The sequence below is a fragment of the Castor canadensis genome, chromosome 2 (genome assembly GCF_047511655.1).
Source record: "Castor canadensis chromosome 2, mCasCan1.hap1v2, whole genome shotgun sequence".
Classification (NCBI taxonomy): Eukaryota; Metazoa; Chordata; class Mammalia; order Rodentia; family Castoridae; genus Castor; species Castor canadensis.
Genome location: NC_133387.1, coordinates 410,359 through 423,794, shown reverse-complemented (window position 1 = coordinate 423,794; position 13,436 = coordinate 410,359). Strand labels below are relative to the sequence as shown.

The window sequence follows — 13,436 nt, the reverse complement described above, 5'->3', positions numbered from 1 at the left end:
GGAGGTTTTGAAACCTTGTGGCAACAGAGTTCAGCTAACTGCTCCTTTTCCCCAGCATTGGCACTTTTCCACTGGAAAGCAAAAATAAGCTGGCTCTGTGGGTCCAGGCGGCGCAAAAAATGCATTCTTAAGATCTAGGCAAGTAAAAAACTTTCCTCAGCCCAGATAAGACCCAAGAGTGTATGAGGATTTGAGACCACAGGGTAAAGAGTGACAGTTGCTGAATTTTACCACCTGGGGTTACTGAACTGGCCTAAAATACTTGGTCCCCATTTTTTGTATGGGTAATAAGGGGTTGTTCCAGGATGACTAGCATGGCTGAAGGATCCCATATTTTAGGAGTCTGTCAAGGTGTTTTTGAATTCTGACCTGAGCCTTGCAGGGAATGAAGTACTGAGTTTAGCTGATGGGGGCCACTGCCTTAACTCCACCACTACTGGGGGCATGTTTTGGGCCAGCCCTAGGGGGTTATCTTCAGCCCATACACCTGGAATTTTAAGGCAATGCTCAGGAATCTCAGGAAGACTTCCTCAGGGGCATAGAGCCACCATTCCTCTTCTTGTGTGACCTTGAGAGTTAGTCTTTCTCTCAGGACCTCTCAGTTTTAAGGCTGCTGTGCCATCAGAATCAAAGGTTTTCTGTGGCCCTGGTTTGCACAATAAGTCCTGCCCATCAGGGTCATAGAGCAATCAGGGAGATAGAGGAATTCATGCTTTACTTCGTTACTTCTTGGCTCCCAAGATTGCATTGTTTAGACACTAAAGGATTCCCTATAGCCCCGATAATAGTTGTATGCTTTTGTGAAAGGGGACCCACTGGTTGGGTCACAACTGAGTGTGCTGTGCCCATGTCCACCATGAGGTCAATGGGATGCCCCCCCCCATCCTCATTCGGACCGTAGACTCCCAGGGGCCTAGTAGAATGGAGCCCAGTCTGTCCTATTCCTCCTTACGGCCCTCCAAGGCTGCCAGTCTGACAGTGTTTTCCTCCCAGGAGCTTCCATGCCGGTGGGCTGATACTTTCCCTGGACAACTTGGCCTCTGCCTCTGGTCTGAGGGGCCTTCTGGGAGTCCCTAGCCCATTGGGGATATTCATTCTTCTGGTGCCTGTCCTGGAGACAATAGGCACATTGATCTTGCCCTAGTTCCTCCCTGGGGCAGGGGTGTCCTGGGTGCACTGGTTGCAGTCTGCAGTGATTGCCCCTGCCTCTGCTCAGACCAGCCCATCAGTGCCTGCCCAACCATTCAACAAGGGTTGCAGTAAGGAGGTCCACTTTCTTTTTCATCTTCCTGTCAGCCTCCCATTTTGCCTCCTTATTTCAATTGACAAAAACCTTTGTGGCCACCTCCAAGAGCTGACTGGCATTTGTTCCAGCAAATCCCTCCAGTTTCTGCAATTTTTGCCTTATGTCCTCTTGGGACTAGCCAACAAAAGTGCCATTAATCATCCACTGGTTTTCAATGGCTTCCAGGTCAAAAGGGGTGTACAAGTGGAAGGCCTCACACAAATGCTCATAAAACTGGCTGGGACTCTGGTCTTGTCCTTGGAGGACTTCTGATGTCTTGCTCATGTTCATGGCCTTTCTCCCTCCTTCCTTCCTGCCTCCCAATGGTGCCTCCCGATATCGTTCAAGCCACTGGTAGTCTCGGTCATAACTAGGGTCCCCATGGGGGCCTTCCTCAGGGAACTGAGCCTGAGCATAGGCTTGGGCATTTAAGGTGCCTACAGGGGCCTGATCTTCCAACCACTTTAGCGCCACCAGTGTTCTATGGTGTCACTCTTCAGTATTGAATAGAGTCTGGAGAAGCTGTCAGCAGTCTGTCCAGGTGGGTTTATGAGTTTGGATGATGGACTGCATTAAATCAATCAGAGATTGAGGTTTTTCCATGAATGAGGGAGTATGACATTTTCAGTTAGGAAATGTTGCCAGATTAGGAGGTCTGTGGTGGTAAAGGGCTGGTAGACGAATGTCCATCATCCTCCTTGTATCTGACCATGCTGGTCATAATACACCAGGCCTCGGACCTCCCTCATCTGCAGGGTGATGGGAGTCTGAAGAGGGGAGGGGTCCTTGTGGAGACTGGTTGGATGTCCCTGATTGAGTGGGGGATGTGGGGTGAGAACTGGCAGACTTGGAGAAGTAATGGGGTCCATAGGACTCAGGGACGTCAGAGGAGGCCCCAGAGGCTTCTGGGTCAGATTTTACAGGTGTGACTGTCCCTCGGGCTTCTCCACTCAATGTTGAAGGTGAGGGTGCAGAACTGGGTGCCAGTAGCAGGAGTGGGTAGAGTGGCACATGGGGTGGTGACTCCTTGGCCAGTACAGGCCCCTTTGATTTCCCCTACACTTGGATGTTGTGTCCACCCTAGCTACCATGATTCCACAGGTTTCTTCCAGACAAGGTCTTAGTTGTGTGGGCCAACTGAGAACTGCATCCTGCCAGCAATCAATGAAGGGGAACCTAGCAATGTCTACATGCCTAGGCTTCCTTATAATTACCCTATAAACTTCATTGACTACAATTTTGTTTATCAACCCTTCATGGGGGCACCTATACCAAAAGTGGGCCAATCTAATTCACAAAAAGTCCTAAGCTTATTAGGAGTTAACTTGACTCCATAGTCTCCACTAAATCCCTTTTAAAAGTTTTTAAGTATACAATCCAGAGGGTACCCTTATTCTGATTTCCACCCATTTCCTCCCATTACCAGACATCAAGATAGACACAGAGGGGTAGGGGTTTTGGAGGACAGGTAAGGGGTCCTCTTCTCTGACACACAGAGAAGAACAATATGTGCCCCTCATCAGTGACCTAGACATGATTGCCTGACCAGGAACAGCATCGGCACAGGTCCTCACTTCATAGCCAGGCTATGTCTCAGATTCACATTCTCACACACACACTTCCACTTCACCCCCTTTACCTGATAGACCTGGTTTCACCCCAGACAGTGCTACTTGGGTGTTTCTGGGAGGTGATCAGGCTCTCCTTCTGCCTCCCAAAGGCAGGCCTATTATTTGAACCCAGATTCTTACAAGTCTGATGGGTGGGGCTCCCAATTGGTTTCTGAGCCTTCTCCGGGTTCCTTTGTGCAACCAAGATTCCCCGGCCCCTGACAGACACTGTGCACCTGGAGAAGCGACTCCCTTTGTTGGATCAACAGGTCCACTGGTGCCTGGCAGGGATGGCTCTCCCAGCTTGCAGGGGATGCTGAGTCCTGGTAACAAGGAGGTGAAAGACACCATCTGCAAATCCTGGACTGAGTCCCCAGAAATGTTATGAGATATTCAAGCAGGGAAATGGGACACCAAGGCTTTTCAAGAAGCAGTGTTTATTAGCATGCCTGCAGTGGCTCAGTGGATTCACATCCAAAAGCTGAGCCCTGAGAACAAAGAGGTCTTGCCTTATATACCCTTGCAAGCAGGTTACAGAAGTGAGAAGCACAGTTTAGTCCATATGGTTACTTGTACTTTCATTGACTACTTCATCCTCAGTGCTATGTGACTATTTTCAGGTTCAGTTTCTTTTAAGTTTCTGTTTCCTGCCATGTCTTCCCCTCCTTCCCACTACAGCTCAAGTGGTAGAGTGCATCTGCCTAGCAAGCATGAGGCCTTGAGTTTAAACCCTTGTACCACCAAAACAACAAAAAACATGTTACTGATATGGTCCTCAGAGAAGAACTCAACAGTATTTCTGGGACACTTCTGCCAGAAGGTGTGACTGAATCTGGCCAATATGAAAGCCATTCTGTGTTCTAAAGCTGTCGTTGGCTGAGTGCCAGTGATTCACACCCGTAATCCTAGCTACTCCGAAGGCAGAGATCAGTAGGATTATGGTTCGAAGCCAGTCTGGGCAAATAGTTCATGGACCCTATCTTGAGCTCGTGGAGGAGCTTAAGGTGTAAGCCAAGTTCAAACCCCAGTGCTGAAAAGAAAAAAAAAAGAAACCTGTCATTCCAGACCATAGGAGACTGAAGACATGTAAAAACTCCATTCAGTGTTGGTTATTGCCTGGGATCCTGGGCACAAAGGAAAAAATATGTTATCAGCCCACTTGGTGAAACTTGAATCAATGGGATTTGTAGACTGGACAACAGTGCTGTATCAAGGTTGATTGCCCCATTGGAAGGCTGTGTGATGAAGAAATAGAAACTTTGTTTCTGGAGAAATAAAAACTAGAGTACTTGGGAATGCTATGGTTAGAATGTGTTCCCTCCAAAATTCTGATGTTGAAACTTAATGGCAATCAGACAGTTTTAAGAGGTAATTATTGCTATGATGGCCCCTAATGAATGGGATAAATGACCTGTAAAAGACTTCTCAAAGTGTTCAGTTCCCAAAAACAGACATGAAGACAAATGGAAAAGAAGACCCAGAAGTAAAACCATACAATTATAGCCATCTGATCTTTAACAAAGGAGTCAAAGACATACACTGAAGAAAAGATAACTTCTTCAACAAATGATGCGGGAAAATTGGCTATCTATATGCAGAAAACTGAAACTAGACCTTTCTCTCTCACTCTGTCCAAAAATCAACGCAAACTATCCAAATGGATTAAAGATCTTAATGTAAGACCTGAAACATTGAAACTACTATAGGAAGAAATAGGGAAAACTGAAAGATATAGACATGGGTAGTTATTTTCTGAATAGAACTCCAGTTATCTAGGGAATAAGAGCAAGAATTGATAAATGGAACTGCATCAAAAGTTTCTCTACATCAAAAGGAGCAGTTACCAGAATCAAGAGACAACACACAGAATAGGAGAAAATCTTTGCTAGCTAGTCAACAGATAAGGGATTAACATCCAAAATATACAAAAAGTTTTAAAAAATGAAATAGCAAAAGAACAAATAATGTAATTAATAAATGGGCAAATGAATTGAGTAGATAGTTATCAGAAGAAATGCAAATGACTAATTAGATCACTTCTCAGCCTTTTGACTAAGATCAAGTTGACTAAGATTATCAGTTTAATATCTGGTATGTCCTCCATCTGAGGACAATGTATTAAATGGATTTTTGGAATAGTAAGATGGAATAGGAGCTTTGCCCATTCACTCCATACATTGACGTGGTATTGCAGAACCTCCAGGACAGCGCACCCCTCTGGGAGACTTACTTGAAAAGTGGCTAACAAATACATGAAGAAATGCTCAACTTCCTTAGCTATAAAAGAAATGCAAATCAAAACTACACCGAGATTCTGTTTTACCCCAGTTGGATTGGGCAATCATCAAGAAATCAAACAATAACAAATACTGGTGAGGATGCAGAGAAAAAGGATTCCTTCTATGCTATTGGTGGGAATGTAAACTAGTGCAACCATTATGGAAATCAGTATGGAGGTGCCCCCAAAAGCTAAAAAAGACTTACACCATGCCACTCCTGGGCATGTATCCAAAGGAGTGTAAAATAAATATACAAAAGAGATATCTGCTTACCCATGTTTATTGTAGCTCTCCTCATGCTAGCCAAATTGTGGGAACAGCTGAGGTACCCAATAACCCATGAGTGGATAAAGAAATAATATGTATATACATGCATACCATAGCATATTATGCAGCCATAAATAAAAATGGAATGATGTCACTTTCAGAAAAAACTGGAGATCCTCACGCTAAGTGAAATAAGCCAAGCTCCACAGGCCCAATATTACATGTGTCACTCATTTGTGGAACCTAGACTTAAATAATGGTGGTAATGATAATAATATAATGGGACATGAATGTATATGGGGGACTGTCTGGGGGGTATCCACCGGAGGGGGAGGGTAAAAGGAAAAGGATACTGAGGGTGGAAGAATATTGAAGTACACTACATATATACACATGAAGACCGTGTAATGAAACCCACCGTACACTGTTTGAAAAGGTGGGGAGGAGGTAAAGGGAATGGACAGTCAGGCACTGTGGCTCACACCTGTAATCCTTGCTACTCAGGAGACAGAGATTAGGAGGATCAAGGTTTGAAGCCAGTCTGGGCAAATAGTTCACCAGACTCTCAAAAAAAAGAGTTCACCATCACAAAAAAAGGCTGGTGGAGTGGCTCAAGGTGTAGGCCCTGAGTTCAAGCCCCAGTACCACAGAAAGGGGAGGTGGTGGACATATAGTGGAGGGGTGAACTTGTTCAAGGTGCACTGTATGCATGTATAGAGTTATCACAATGAAATCCCCTCATATTAAAAAAAAGTCTTTAAAAAGCCTTCAATCCTTTTTTTCCACCTTCCTCCATGTGAGGACACAGCATTCCTCCTTTTGTAGGATATAGAAGCAAGGTACCATTTTGGAAGCAGCAAGCAGCCCTCTCTAGTCACCAAATTTCTGTAAATCACTTATTCTCAGATGTTTTGTTACAGCAGTACCAATGTAAGCTAGTGAGTCTGAAGCTGTCTCTAGAATAATTCAAAAAAGTGTAATGAGTGTTTTTGGCAGATAACAAATGACAGAAAAGTGAAGCAAATATATAAGGTTAACAGTGGGAATCTGAGCAGTAAAGCTAAAGAAGTTTTTTGTACTTACATATGTTCTCTAAGCTTCAGATTATTTAAAAATTATTTTTAAAACTACATTCCATCAAATGGCCAACTTAAAAATGCATATTAGAGTGAATCTCTCCTCTGCTTACAAAATGTTTCCTTTGTCAACAATGTGGAGTTAAAGCTCTTTAGTATGACAAACATTTCAAAATGGGGCCTCAACTTCTCTTCCCTGCCATCCTCCTTCCTAAGCAGTGTCTTGTTGATTGTCAGTCTTCTCAAACCATGTTTTACCCAGTCTTTGTGTGTTTGCTCTTCTCTTTGTCTGGATCATCATCCTTTTCCTTGTTCTGAGAGTAAACTATTCACCTTTCAAAACCCAATTTTCACGTGTCCTCCTCTGAAGTCGTTTGTGATATGTCTCCCCTTGTGTGAACTGATCGTCTCCATACGTAGACTTATTTTTGTGATTACACTTACCTACTGACGGCAGCTCAGCCTCTTTGGGCTTGTCTCTTTGTGAAGTTACTTGTTTTCAGAAACTGCAGAGACAACTCTGTGCATGTGTGTGGAGGCCCACCACTCCTGGAGAAAGTGTAATAGGTGTACACATTAGTGTCCCCATTTAAAGCTGTGTATTGAGCCACAGCTCCATTTTTATTGGTAGTGAAGATGGTACTGTACACAGCTTAGTGGAGCCCTCTTAGTAGGGTCTCCTAAGGTAAAATGAAAATGTCAACTGAGCTGGTTTTTATCTGGATCCCCCAATCTGTGTTAGTTAGTTTTCTATTGGTGTGTCAGAATACTTGAGATAATTAAAAGTGGCATAGGAATTAAGCAGGGAGTGAGGGCACTCAATGGCTGAGAACAATGGTTTGGATGTTGATAAGGAATCACATCCTGGACTGCTGACATTAATGGAATGACTTGGGCCATACATCAGGGTCTTACTGACCCATAGCCCCATAGCTTGTAAAAAAAAAAAAAAAAAAAAAAGGACCTTCCTAATCTGACTATCCAAGGCCAAGAACTCCCCCATATAGCCCAGTCTTTGGAAATTAACCCAGTTTTCCAGGATTGACCACCACCATATCCTCCATATGTAACCTTATAAAACCCTGAGATACTTTTTTCTTTCAGTACTGGCCCAAGTCTTTTTGTTTTTAGTTTGTTTTTCAGATAGGCTTTCAAACTAACTTCACCCAGGATGGCCCAAACTGCGATCCTCCTACCTCCGCCTCCTGAGTAGCTGGCTGAGCTTCAAGAGTCACATCCTTGATTGCTGATATTAGTGAAATGATTTGTGCCATATATCAGGGTCTTGCTGCCCACAGCCTGTAAAAAATGACAGCCCCAGTCTGACTACAGCCAAGAATTCCTCACCTTGTGTGTGGGAAGAATACCTCTGGGTTTTATTGGGATCTGTGGACACTGGGTGGTCAGTAAGACTGGGCTATGTGATTCTTGGGGCCTCAGGTGCAGTGCTCCCTCTTGAGCTTTCCCACTCTCCCATCTGAAGGATGTATTTTTGTTTTGCTTTCAATTCATTTTGTATTGATAAACCTGCTCCTGCTTAAGTCTCCTCTGTGCCCATTCTTGAATTCTTTCTACATTGAGACCAAGAACTTTCTGGCCTCTGAATCTGGTAATAAAAGGAGGAAAGATTTTTTTTCTCATTATTTCAGGGTTTTCAGTCCATGGTCACTTGGCCCCATTGTTGTGGGCCTGTGGTGAGGCAGAACATCATGGTGAAGAGTGCATGGTAGAGTGAAGTTGCTCATTTCATGGCAGGAAGCAGACTGAGAGAGCTTTTATAACAAAGCTCCTCCTCCAAAATGTATTAAGCTGTGAATGCTTAAGTGGATTAATCCATTGATGCTGTTAGGGCCCTTATAATCCAATCATCTCCCAAAAGGCCCCACCTCTTGACTGCTACTGCATTGGGGACCACACTTCCAACACAAGAGCTTTGGGGGAGTCAAATCCAAGCCATAACAACCCTTTTCTAAGCTCATTAGGGTCATTGGCAGAGTTCAGTTCCTTACAGTTGTAGGACTAAGGTCTCTTTTCCTGCTAGCTGTCGGTCAGTACTCACTGTTAGGTCCTTCCATGTAGCCCCTCCATAGGTCTCTAGTTATGTGGCAGTTTGCTTCCTCTTCTTCCAGGACAGCTAGCATATCTCTCTGACATGTCACCTTTTAAGGTCAGGCTTATACAAGAGAATCTCTCTTGACTGACTCAAAGTCAGCTAATTAATGGCTTAATCATTAAATTAACTTCCGATCACATTCACAGGTTCTTCCCGCAGTTAAGGACAGAACTATGAAGAGGTTGGCCAAGAGGGGAGAGCTCTACCTACCAGTCTTTTGATTAGTATAGAGTAGAGAGTAGCCAGGCCCTGGTAGTTCATGCCTATAATCCTAGGTACTTGGAAAGACTGGGTTGAGGCCAATCTGGGCAAACAGTTTGCAAGACTCCATCTCCAGAAATAACCAGAGCCAAATAGACTAAAGGTGTGTGCCTCAAGTAGTGAGTGCCTGCTTTGCAAGTGTGAAGCCCTGAGTTCAAACCCCACTAACCAAAAAAAGAAGAAAAAGAAACAAAAGTAGCATTAATTGGCCCACTGATGTTCCAGCAAATAATCTGTGTATGATTTACGATAATAGTGGATAGCATATAAAGGAATGCTATGATTTTGGCATGGCACCTATTTCTACCTTGCCTAAATGCTTTTAATTCAGTTAATAACTTATAATAGCAATAATAATAACCTTATTAAAACTAACATTTATTAAGTGCTTGGTTTGTACCAGGCACCATGCTAGGTAATGTATGTAATTACTTTTTTTTTGAAAAAGAAAAGGGATTTCATTGTCTCTCAACAAAAAACAGTATAACAAAGGATTTGCAACACATACTTTATTTGAAAGTATACAAATGACATTTGAGCTAGAAAAAGTCACCAATGTGAGATTTAAAAGACAGAAGGGAGTAATATACTATGATAATATTTTCTCTTTTTTCAGTTTACTGTTTTAGCCTTTTTTTTTCCATAGAAGAGGAAACTGAAGGTAGTAAACAAGGTAGTAAAACAAACTGCCCAAGTTCACACAGCTACTGAGAAGCTGAAGGAGACCAAAGACTCAGGTAATTAGACTCCACAGCCAGCCTTAACAATTGGCTAAGGGTTCTTTTGCTCAGTTGGGATATAAATCATGCATAGGCAAAGTGCAGCTCCCTGGTGTTAGTAGCTCTGAGCTTTGAGTGCCTGTGGTTCTCAGATCAGTGCTCTTCCTAAGCTCTCCTAGCAGCCAGAGCTAGCATCTCTATCAGATACCTTTCCTGCCACTCTTGGCAACTTTCTGGCTGCTTGGCCATTCTTGGGACTGGCAGCAATTAGTGCAACCAGCTCAGAAATCATGATATGCTGCAACATAAAGGAGAACAGCACATGGAATGAAGACTTACCTGGACTGATACAAGTGGAAAGATAGCTGCTGATACAGACAAAAATAGCAGCCCACACAAGTCTCCTGCCTGCTAACTGAAGGCTTTCTTCAGTCTGGGTTGCTGTATTGGACCCTCTACCTGAGCTGTCATGAGTTGGGGGTGGTCCTTGAGGACTGGACTGGCAACCTCTGAAGTGGGTTGCAGAGTGTGGAGTCATCCTGAGAGGCTGCAGGATAGAGTCATCTAGGAGGGTGATAGGGTATGTGAATCTGCCACAGTCAAAAAGAAAGTCTCCAGTCATCCTGTGTATAGTGTAGACATGGCCCAGAGCAGTCTCCTGGAATGGCTGCAAGGCATTCACCATAGCCTTGTCTGGCCTTATTGCCACCTGGCTGTACTCCAGAGCAGTGGCTGCACTTAGGTGTGGGGGTGAGCAGGGGAGAGAGGGATGAGGTGTTGGGCTACTGTCGACAGCTCCAGTCAGCCCAAGAAGCCTCATCTGTCAAAGATGGAAAAAAGAATGAAAAAAAAATACCTCTTGGGGAGGGTGAGCCCTTCTATTTTGTCTTACTGCCACTTTATGTAAATACCTTGCTTATGTTAATATTGTAGGTAGTCTTTGGGCAATACCTGCTTATACAGACATTTTGCTAGCACAACACTAAATATGACTGTACAACCTGGAGAGGATAGGAGAAGAAGGTGATTGGCTTTAAACGTGGATTTCTATTTTGAAAAAGGTTTTGTTTCTATCATAACATGAATTATAAACTTCTTTATAGCCTAATGAGGGAGATGGAATTAATTTTTAAGATTATACAAAAGAGGATGCTGGGAAATAGCAAACACATTGGGTATGGACTTGAGTAAGAGAAAGGTTTGCAGTGAAGTGGTGTGGAACTGACACTCCAAGGAGGACTGGGGGTCAATGGTGAGTGGATGGGGAAGAAGGGACTCATGTCCAGACAGGTGAGCAACTACATGGAGCCATGCAGCTGGACAGAGTGCAAGCTTGTTAGGTCCATGAGCAGAGCCAAGGGTGACATCCCACAGGGTCTGTGGAGCCTCCCCACTCATCTCTTGACTTCCAATCTTTCTCCATGAACACATCCCATAACACACAACTCCTGCATTCTTTTCCCATTTGAGTGACTTATTGTTGGCCAGCTCATACTTTAAATCTTTTTGTTGTCATGTTCAATGCCCTTTACAAATTGGCACATGCTTCCTTTTTTAGCCTAATCTTCAAACACCCACCTTATGCCATAGTTCTTCACTGCCTATTACAGGAGACACTAGCCACATGCTATTGGCTTTGGACACTTGAAATATGGCTAGTCTGAACTGAGATATTCTGTTAAGTGTGAAATATGCACTGGTTTTTAAGACAGTATAAGAAATGTAAAATAGCTCAATATTTTAAACACATACAACATGTTAAAATGATAAAATTTTGTGAATATTTGGTGAAATACAAAACTTGAATTGATCTTTTTAACTTTTAAAAATGAAGCTAGAAAATATGTAATCATATATGTGGCTCACGTTCTCAGTCAATTGGACAGTGTTATAAATACTACTGATTATTGCTGAGCACTCCCAACTCTGTCCTCCCTCTGAGCTTGTGCCCTTGTTTCCCCCCCAGGTGTTTCTTCCCAGTCTGTCTTCCTGGTTAATTATTTATACATAAAGGTTTAACCAAATTGAAGTCTTTTCTGACCTCATTCTTCCAGGAAGAGATCTGTCACTTTCTCAAGCGCTGCATTTTATGTAGTGCTCACACTTCACATCACGCAGTAGGTGTTTGCATATTACTCTCTCTCAACCATCATGAACTACTAATCGCTAGCGCTGTGTCAGCTGCCAGGTCATCAAAATGAGCTAAGTCATCTAGAGACTGAATAAAGATGATAGAAGAAATACATGAGACAGAATGTAATTGATGGCCACATCAAGTATTCAGAAAATAATTTTTTTAGGTTCTATGGCTAAAAATCCTTTTGTTCTGCAAATATAGTGGAGATGGCCAGGGACAGACCAGGAAGAGCCAACTCTCCTTGGGATGTTTGCCTGGGATTTAAACATTGTTAGGTGAGGTTTTCCTGAGAAGAATGCTAATTTCATATTGGATTTCTGTTGTAAGTGCAGTCAATGAATGTGTTCTCTAACCAGAAGATTTCCAAATTCTCTGTGTCCCACGTGGAAGCATCCAATTGAAGGCTCAGAGAAAGAGAAGAAAGCGTAATTTGAAATACAATATTAAGTCATATATGTTTTAAGAGTCTCAAACTTTTCCTAAGTCTAGCTGCCTCATAAGCACTCTTTGTTTCATTTTGTTTTGTTTGAGACAGGGTCTCCATATGCAGCCCAGGATGGCATGGAACTTGAGGTCCCCTGCTTCAGCCTCCCGATGCTGGGATGACAGGTAGTATGCACTCTAAAGTTTTAGGTTTTTTTTTTTTTTTTTAATAAATGAAGCTGTCAGGAGGAGTCTGTTGGTCTCTTGATTGACTCCTGCTGGTGCAGCCTGTGGGGGTTCTGGGCCATCAGCAGGAGTAATAACCCTGCAGCTGCTCCAGAAGTTCTGTCAGTGCTCCTGCCTCCAGCATCCACAGTTTTGGGGAAAGAAGCAGCTGTTAATCACATGGCATGTAGTCACCCCTTTCCTGCTGTCATTGAGACATCTGCGGCTACCATCTAAACACTTTGAGGTTGCAGCCATGAACTCCCTATGAGACCCTGAAACCGGAGTTTTGGATCCAAGGCCCAAAGTTCTGAGATTCCATATGCCAGGCCTGGCCACCCTCCCATAAATGCAAAATAAAGAGGCATGGTGAAGGCAGAGAAAGGAGGTTTATAACATGGCTTGGGTCATGCCATGGGAAGAGGTAGAGTAAGCACTCAGTTCATCTTTAGCCATCTTCGGCATATAGACATGAGTTACAGGTTTAAGTAGACAAAGAACTGGGGGCAGGGGACAAAGGTATGCATAATTAAACAGTCCTAGTCACAGGTGTGTTCAGGTTGACCATTATCTCAGCCCAAGAGTTCCCAAAGGGATCCTGGAGAAGATATCACTGTCATCACTTGAGGGAGTGATCTGGTTCCCATGAGATGATTGCTCCTCAGCATGCATCCTCATCATTATAGGTCATTGTTTTCATTTGGAGGTGTGATCCGTCCTGCATATCTCCACTGTTCTTTATGAGAAGTTTCAGTCCCTTATCATAAAGATGTTATCAGTTCTTTCTGGAATCCAAGGCAATTGCAAAGTGACTGCACAGAGAATGGTTTAGAGCAAAGACAGATACAAAATGGAGGCAGAGATGCCAAGTTTCTCCTATTTTTAGTTAATTTGTGGTCCCAATTAAGTCAGTGCTTTTCAGCAAAAGCAGTTTAACCACCTCTTATAACTCCAGTTCTGCAGTGAAGGGCCTGATGCTCCAAGCACCTTGAGACTGCTCTGACCATATCAACTGTGGCTGCTCCTGCTTCAGGTGGCCCA

General features: G+C 43.5%; 1 non-coding gene across 1 annotated transcript; it reads left to right on the top strand.

Moving 5' to 3' along the window:
- Positions 1-4,927: 4,927 nt before the first annotated feature.
- LOC141420945 (U2 spliceosomal RNA) lies at positions 4,928-5,113 on the top strand. The gene has a single exon (XR_012445668.1). It is a non-coding gene; the product is annotated as a U2 spliceosomal RNA (small nuclear RNA).
- The last annotated feature ends 8,323 nt before the right edge of the window (positions 5,114-13,436 follow it).